The sequence below is a fragment of the Grammomys surdaster genome, unplaced genomic scaffold, assembly GCF_004785775.1.
Source record: "Grammomys surdaster isolate TR1022 unplaced genomic scaffold, NIH_TR_1.0 133, whole genome shotgun sequence".
NCBI classification, from domain to species: Eukaryota; Metazoa; Chordata; class Mammalia; order Rodentia; family Muridae; genus Grammomys; species Grammomys surdaster.
The window spans coordinates 5,362,070-5,370,653 of NW_021604591.1; the positions used below are offsets into that span (position 1 = coordinate 5,362,070).

The 8,584-nt window shown below is 38.2% G+C and overlaps 1 pseudogene; it reads left to right on the forward strand.

The window, feature by feature from the left end:
* The first annotated feature begins 4,322 nt into the window (after window positions 1-4,322).
* Window positions 4,323-6,027, forward strand: LOC114616984 (annotated as a pseudogene).
* Window positions 6,028-8,584: the final 2,557 nt, after the last annotated feature.

Below are 8,584 nucleotides of genomic sequence, written 5' to 3' on the forward strand. Positions count from 1 at the left end.
ACACCTTCAATGATGACTTATAAATTGCATAGACATATGACATCACACTTATCTAACATCCCTAAGTGTACAAGGTCAGAAAATGGGTCTGAAATACCTTCAGCCTTCCTAATCTGAGAAAGTAATATCTTTTCACTGATTGTCTCAGTAAAGACATTTGTTTAGGAAGCCCAAGGCACTTGAGTTGACAAAAAGGATCCTCAAAATACATGTGAGGAGCTGGCAAGTTGGCTAAACATGTAAAAATGCTTTCCATACAAGTTTTACCACTAGAGTACTCGATCCCAAGAACCCATGTGGACAGGAAAGAATTGATTCCTGCAGGCTGCCCTCTGACTTCCATGTCCATACACTGAAGAGTGTGCTTTTCCTTCCCTCCCCTCTACACACACACACACACACACACACACACACACACACACACACCTGGTATTAGTAAAATGTTAAGGACATATATCTTGTACCTAGACCAGACTCATGACAAAAAGAAGGGCAAGAGGGACCTCACTGGAGAACTAGGACTTGAATTAGTTGTCCATGGATATGTGGGGAGCCAATAGTCATCTTATGTATACAGGACTGTTAGCAAAGGGTCCTGATCTAGCACTGATATGAAAGAAACTTGGATATGCAAAGAAAGGGGCAGAAAGCCCAGACCAGGAGTGTACAAATCTCAAGGTGTGTTTGAACCTACTGTTCAGCTGTTTAGATTGGTCTACGGCAGGGTGAAGGCAAGCTGACACACATTTAGAACTATGGACAGCCAGAGAGCAAATGAACTTGGAAGTGTTTAACATCCTATCTGCTCTCCCATGAGAGTGACATAGACTATGGCACATGCTCTGTCTTTCAATTTCTTCTTTCTCTTCCCCTTTCAACTGTACCCCTGTCTGTAACCATGCTTTAAACTCCAAAGCTGCAATTTTAGACCCCAGCTTACTCCTGAAGAACTATGAAAGCTGCATTAGGCTCTGAGCTTCTTCCACCTTCTGCTGGCTCCTAGATAGCACTCATAAAATAAGACCCCATACTTATCACATTCTTCAACATCTATAACCATTTCCAATATATGCTAGAATCAAATATAACTCTTGGCCTGAATTCAAGGCCCTCCATAATCTGGTTCTCAGCTGCCAATCCAGCCTCCTAATTTTGTATGTGACATTCTCAAGCAGCTCTTGGGGGATGGCCAGCTCCATGTGTAATTCCTTTACTTCCTGGAACCATGAGCCATGTATCCACTGTCTGTAGAGGGGTTCATTTCTTTGTCTCTCAGTATCTTTGCACATTTTAGAGAGTGGTTTTGTAAAATTAAAAAAAGTTGAAATCTCTAGATATTGATCTAGTATAGATATCCAGGTATTAGGCTCCCACAAACAATGGGATGTATCCATCACTCAAGTATAGCATTTAAATAACTTATTGCTAATGGGTGTATTAGCTTATTCCTACTTTATTTCATGATTGGTATTGGTAAACGATTGACTTTTATGTCAGGAATTAGCATTTGAAAGTTTGAGAGCTAATTTATACTTCCACATATTTTCCACAAAGTTTTAGAATCTGAAGATAATTTAGACACTAAAACTTTTGTTCCTTGTATTACTTCATTCACTCTCTTTAAAAATTAATTTCTTTATCAAGAATGTACTTAAATACATTTATGTAAACATTGGTAAGGTTGCAGGAATCACAGCAAGATGAGGGAACTTGCTATTCTTAATATATGCCTTTCCATTTCCTATAGAAGTGTAATTTAATTTAGGAAAATGTAAATAAAAACTACATCAGTCTCTCTTTCATCTGGATATGGCTTTGTGCCTGTGTTTTCACAATGTGGTATGTAGTAAGGTGTAGGAGGAGCTAAAGTGGGAGGAGTTAGGAGAGGAAGAGGAAGAGGAGGAGTAAGGAGGAGAAGTGGAAAAGGAAGAGGAGAAGCTGAGAGAATGAGACAGAGAGGAGATGGAGGCAGATGTTCACATGTCTGTAGTAGTCAAAGGTAGTTGGTATATCTAGGTTGGGTATTGGGTTAGTCTTCTGATTTTATGGATATCTTGTTACTGATCATTACCAAATATATAAGCCTTTGATTAATATATAAGAATTAGAGTCTCATTCTCTTACTGGGCCCACATGGATGGTGAAATGGTCTGGGCAATGCCCTGCCTTGCGGAGAAACTGTGGAAGATTGGCAGAGCCATCTCTCATGCTGGCATCTAGTGGGTGGCAGGGCTGTTGTTTCTGGTGGGCCAGTTCTAGCTGAAGTGCGCACATGGCCTCAGGCCAAGAAACATGGTGACTGAGCTAGGCAGCTTAGATAGTTGGCTTTAACCAGAGGCCAGTTTTAAATAATTAATGTAACAGTAAGGTGGCAGATAATAGATTACAAGAAGCATGTTAGAGGACAAAGATGCTTTGTAGTATCAGCAGTGGGGAGGCAGAGATGGGTAGATTTTGAAGCCCACTGTTCAGTTGGTGAGGTCAAAACATAGAGGTCCAGGATGAATGAGAGACCCTGTCTCAAAATATAAGTTGGAGATAAGACTACAGAAGACAGTTAACACAATAGTATTTTCTCCCTTATATACATGCACACACACACACAGACAAATACATAACACATACATACATACACATCACACACACACACACATGCACGGAGTGTGTCTATGTCTCCATTTTGGGCCAAGCTAATGAAGGCCTCTCACTTAGATTGAGAGACCAAAATTGGAAGCAATGTAGGTTCAGAGAAATATAATCCTTTTATCTGCCATTGATTGTTAATACCTGGACTTGAGCATGTGACAGAAGAGATCCTATTTTATTAAAGACCAAATTTGTAGGTATCTGTTACTTATACCTAATCCTAATCTTAACTGTTGTGTATATTCTAAGCCTTCCTTCAAAGCAAGAGCTTACATCCTCAAGGAACAGATGTTTTTATGTGTAAACAGTTACTTACACAGAGAGACTTTAGAACACTTAAAAAGCATTACCTAGTATACACATGGGCTTTAATATTTAAAACATTTTCCACTCAATCATAAGAATGAGAGTTTAAATTTAAAATTTCTAACAAAAAATGATATAAATGACTGGAGAAAAGATATTTAATTTTATGCTTAATGGTCAATAATAGTGTGGTTGGTATGAGGGTAACCAACCTCTCACTGGTTTTGAGACACATTCCACAAGAAGGAATTTGTGACTTCCTCCAAGATTTGGCTAAAATTACATATTTGGGGACATATCATGGGCCCTAGGAGGGACCTTACTACTGTTATTTTACTAAATTGAATTGGTCTCAAAATGCCTTCTAAATATTTATGTACATGCCCATAGGTTAATGTAGCTCTCCATCTTGGCCAGAGAAGCTTTTCTTTTCAGTGAATGATGTTGAATAAAGAGATTCAAAGCTGCACAAAGTGCTTAGAAGGTGTGACTGTTGAATCCACAGGCTAACTAGGACACTTATACTGTCCTCTCTGTGGACAAGAACATATCTTAGCTAGAAGAAAGGGAGGAGTGCTACAGAATGTTTTCTTGTAAGTGTAGTAAAGTTATTGCAGTCATGAACTTGTAATAGCTGTGGTTGCCTGCACTGGACCTGGCAACAGTCAGTCAGCTAGAGATTAGAGACATGTCTTACCCATACATGGTGAACTGTTGGCTATTGAAAGATGTTAGGTGAGAGGAAATTGTTGACTTTAGTTTTGGGCAATGGTGATGAGTCCACCAACCTCCAGTGACCAGTTTTACATTCGTGATCACATGGATATCACTGCTTAAACTCAGTGGCTCACAAAACAGAAGAAAAGGACAATACCATGGGAAAGGGAGTTGTGAGAAAAGGGAGGTTTGTCAAGGTATGAGGGAGATGAGACAGGGTAGAGAGCACTTAGAATTATATATATATATAAAATTGTCAAAGAACAAACTTAATGAAAAATGAACAGTTGTATAGCCATTTTAAAAAGGCAAATAATATAAACTTCAATATTTCTTGAACAAACCTCCAGAGAAAGAAGGTAGAGTAGTTTTGGTTTAAATTATCTTTGAGTTTCTTTCATAGCCAACATTATGCAGTAAACTTGATATCCATAACTGCATATAAACATAGGTCTATAACTGTCACAATTCCAGCCTTAATAAGAACTCATTTACAAATTCAAGCCTGTTTATGTTTAGCTTATACAAAAATTAAAAAGAAATGGTTTTTGTGGTGCTTTTCCATCCTTGCCTGAACAAACACTATGTTATGCCATTTAATTTAAATGCCAGATGCTCAATTAGCATCTGTACAAATATTTCCATCCGATAGCATGGAGCTTTTTCATGTTCATCTAATTCTGTTCAAAGGTTAATTCCTTCTTTGCTGTCTGCTTGATGGTAGCAGGTAATAAGTAGTGAATTATTTCCATAATTATTATTATCAGTAAAAATTATTACATTTATCAAAGGCAACACAGCCATGATTTTTATCTAGTCCTAAGAACTTACTGTGAAATTTCATTGTAAATCTCTTGATAACTTCAGATTCATATTTGCTAGGTGTCAACATCCAGCAGTAAATATGAATAATTTACCAAATCATCTTAAAATGGCTTCAAAATCAAGATGAACGAGAAATACCCATTATTCAAAGGAATCCTTCTTGAAAGGTTATTTTTTTAAATTCAGGAACTTCAGAAGACTATTAACTGAAGATTTATCATAAACTCTCTGTAGCAGTCTGTCAATAAAACCTGAAATCCAACTTCAAAAGACTGTAAAGATAAGGTTATCTATTATACGCCATAAGCTTGAAAGGTTATTTTTCACTGGGAAACAAAGCTGAAATTTAACATGGCTTACCCTACTAGGTTTCCCTTACTTTTACTTGGGAAGAATTTTTGTTGAATCATGTAAAATTAACTTCTATCTTGTACTCACATTTGGTAAAATTTTGCAGGGAGAAGATTTTTGAGTAAGACGTTTTGTGTCCTAGGCTATGGCAGATTGCTGTATCAGTATCTTACTTTATTCTAATATTGGTTATCAGCTGGTCTATGTGATTACTGTGCCATCATGTGGCAATGACAGAAGACTTTTGATGGTAGTTTGTCCTTTATACATTATTCTTTATTAATGTCTGAAGTTGGCTTAGATGTGAGACTGGCCTATTCTTTCAAAGTAGATACAGTCACAGATATTTATGAGGCATTTCACTGGATCCTCTATTGAAAGCATAGTATCCAGCATGAAAAAGACCAAGAAAAACCAACACAGTTATGTACTCAACCACAGTATTATGATACTATGATAATTTGTTGTTATAATCCAAAATTTTGCATTGAACTGTGTCCTGGTTTGCTTTAACTATCATCTTTATACTGCCTAGATTCACCTGACTGGAAAGCTTCAATTAAGAATTGCCCACATCAGCCGTTTCGTGGATGTAGCCGGATAGACAACATCTATGGGAGTAGAGCCAGAGGGGAGCAGCTGGGTCCGTCAGAGCACTGGGATTTGAGCTTCGGGTTTTTGAACCAACGATCTCTACATGAACGGTGATACTGTCCACGGGGCTGTAAGGTTCATGTAGGTAACCTAGGAAACAATGAGAACAAGACTGAATTAGAATGAGCTTTTGACTATTATGGACCACTCTGAAGTATGTGGGTTTCTTGAAACCCGCCCAGTTTTGCTTTTCTTGAACTTGATGATTCCCAAGATGCTGCTGATGTTGTCCGTGACTTAGAAGAAGAACACTATGTGGCTGCGGCTTAAGAGTGGAACTGAGCTTGGTGAAATAAGAAGTCGAAGTCGTGCCCATCTCCCTTTTAGGGTCGTTGCCCTCGAGGTGATTACCGTAAAAGGAGTCCTCCTCCTTGGTGAAGATCTCCAAGGAGAAGCTTCTCTCAAAGTTGGAGCAGGTCACTTTCTAGAGATAGTAGAAGAGAAAGATCTCTGACTCTGGAGAGAAATCACAAGCCACCCCAATCCTCTAGCTACCGTAGCCGATCTAGATGAAATGAAAGGAAATAGAAGACCAGTTTGCAAAAGAAGTGGTGTACAGAAAACAACTTCATTTGACATGAATATGTACAGGAAATTAAAGCTTAGCTTGAGACTTTCTAAGCTTGGTTCATTTTTAAGATGTTTTAGTTGTTCAAATTTGTTTTTTCTCTAGGAAGAATGACACACAAAACAATGTAATTCTCTATGGTTTTAAATGGATCATATAAGGCATATGATATCAAGAATTGTTACTTTACAATGTACCCATAAGCAAATTAAGTTTGCTTTGAACTTTAGTTCTTCATAGACTGAACTAAACCTAGATCCTGCCCAATTGAAGTGTGGAGGATATAGAAACCTCTGGCAGAGTTTGACTAAAGATGTCCTTCCTCCAGTAGCTGAGACACAGTGTGTCACTGCAGGTGAAATGATAAGCAGTCTTTCAAAGCTGCTGTGAACACAAGCCAACAGGTAAACAGTAGGAATGGTACTCAGACGGTTTTCAAAGTGGTTCCTTCCTGGTTGCTATATGTGGATGCAGAACTGTTGTAACATCTTTATTTGGAAAACTAAGATACCAGTTTAAGAGAGCGTTGTAGAGCTGAACTTCTGAGTTACTGTGCAAGATTATTTTTCCACACTGTCATTGTAATATGTTCATGAGAATCCTTGAGATTAAAGTTTTGGTTACAAAAACAAACAAACAAACAAACAAACAAACAGAAATTGCCCAGATTAATTTGGCTAGTTAGTGGCTAGGCCCAGATTAATTTGAATAGCTAGTGGCTAGCAGCCATGTCTGTGGGGGATGAGTATTAACTGATGTAGAAGATCCCACCCCACTGTGGGCATCACTATTTCCTTGGTAGGTGGTAAAAGCCTGAACTAAAGCATTCTCCTATAAGTAAGCCAGTAAGGATTATTCCTTTCTTGGCTGTGAGTTCCTTAGTCAGAGGTAATGATGCATAGAATAGCGAGCAGGCCTGCCTTCAAATTCCCACTTCAGTTTCTGCCTGACATCCTTCAATGGTAGTCTATAAGTGGGCTTTCCTTTCCTGCCCTACATTGCTTTTGGCCATTGCATTTATCACAGAAACTGAATGAACTTAGAATAATTTGTTAGAAAGCAGTGGATATGAATATAGAATTTGGCTTTCATTTAGCTAATATGTAGCACTTCTATCAAGCTTATCATTTTCAGGTTAAGTAATATTTTGTAACTCCAATGAATTCAGAGTTCAGAGACAAACCCATAACAATCCCTCTTCACCACAAAATGAGTTCCTTATGTAGAGGCCATGTTGACAAACTGTGAGGTGTAGGTGGTTTTGTACGGTCAATTTGGTCGGAATGTTCCAAAGAAGTAAAGTAGACCAATATCCCACAGGGCAAATTAATTTTTTTCTTTCATGGTAAAAAGAATCTGGGCTCACATTACCATTATAAATGAATTTTTTTGTGCCCATAAAGGTAAGTTACCTCTTCATTTAAGTAAACCAATCTGCTAATTAAATGGAATTCTTAATTAATGGTGAAACGAACTTTGTATGTGTGCCTGTGTGTGTGTGTGTACAGAACTGAGAATAAATAGTTGACTTTATGCTCTATTTATGCTCAGGGCAACTGAGTCCAAAATATTACCTAATTGCCTATCATTTACAAAACTGTCAAGTTTGAAGTGAAGCCCAGATGATGGAAGTGGAGGGCAGGCATGGACGGGTATTCTAGACCTATTTTGTGTGATGGTTGTTCTCATGATAAAGGAATACTTTATAACAGATGTATAATACAGTTAACACTTCTGGGTAGGCAATGGTAGAGGTCTAGTTGCCCTTGGGTTGTTACGGATTTAATTTAAATATTTTAGCACAGTGAGAACATTCCCTGATATTTCTAGGTCTGATGTCTGTCTAGGCCACTCACACACACACACACACACACACACACACACACACAAATCCCCACACAAATGTAAAACTTTCCACTTTCCAATATGGCAAAGAGGTTGACATTCACTGAGTGTCACTGATCCCTGGGACAGGATGCCCCCTGTCCTAGTGACCAATAGAAGACATGCATCAAGTGTGTTCAAGAGCTCAGTCTTTCACATGGATGAGATTCCCCGAGTAAGAAGTCCAAGTTATGAGAAGCAGCAGAAAGTTTTAGAGAAATTCTTTTCAAATTCTTACAGACTGAAGAAGATAACAAATCAAATGTAGAACTCTAATAAATAAGACATCTTTCTCTCCCTTTTTATGTTCCCTTCTTTTATTCTGTTTTTCCTGTCTAATTTTTTCTCATGGAGGGTCTCTCTGGCCCATACAGGCTCAGGCTTGTTTAGGGTACAGCATCTAGTTTGCCTTTGCCTGCTTTGATGTTCATATTTTCTCCCTTTCTTCCTGTCCTTGCTCTGTACTCACTTTATGAGATCAGAGATTCTCACGGAACCCTGTAGGCTCACTTTCCTTCAGCAATTTCCCCTTGTTTGATTGGGTTTTGAGATTTTCTTTTTTTGGAAAGTCCAGTTGTCCTTAAGATAAATGAAAACATATTATGGAGTCAGGCTCTATCTTCCTTCACTATT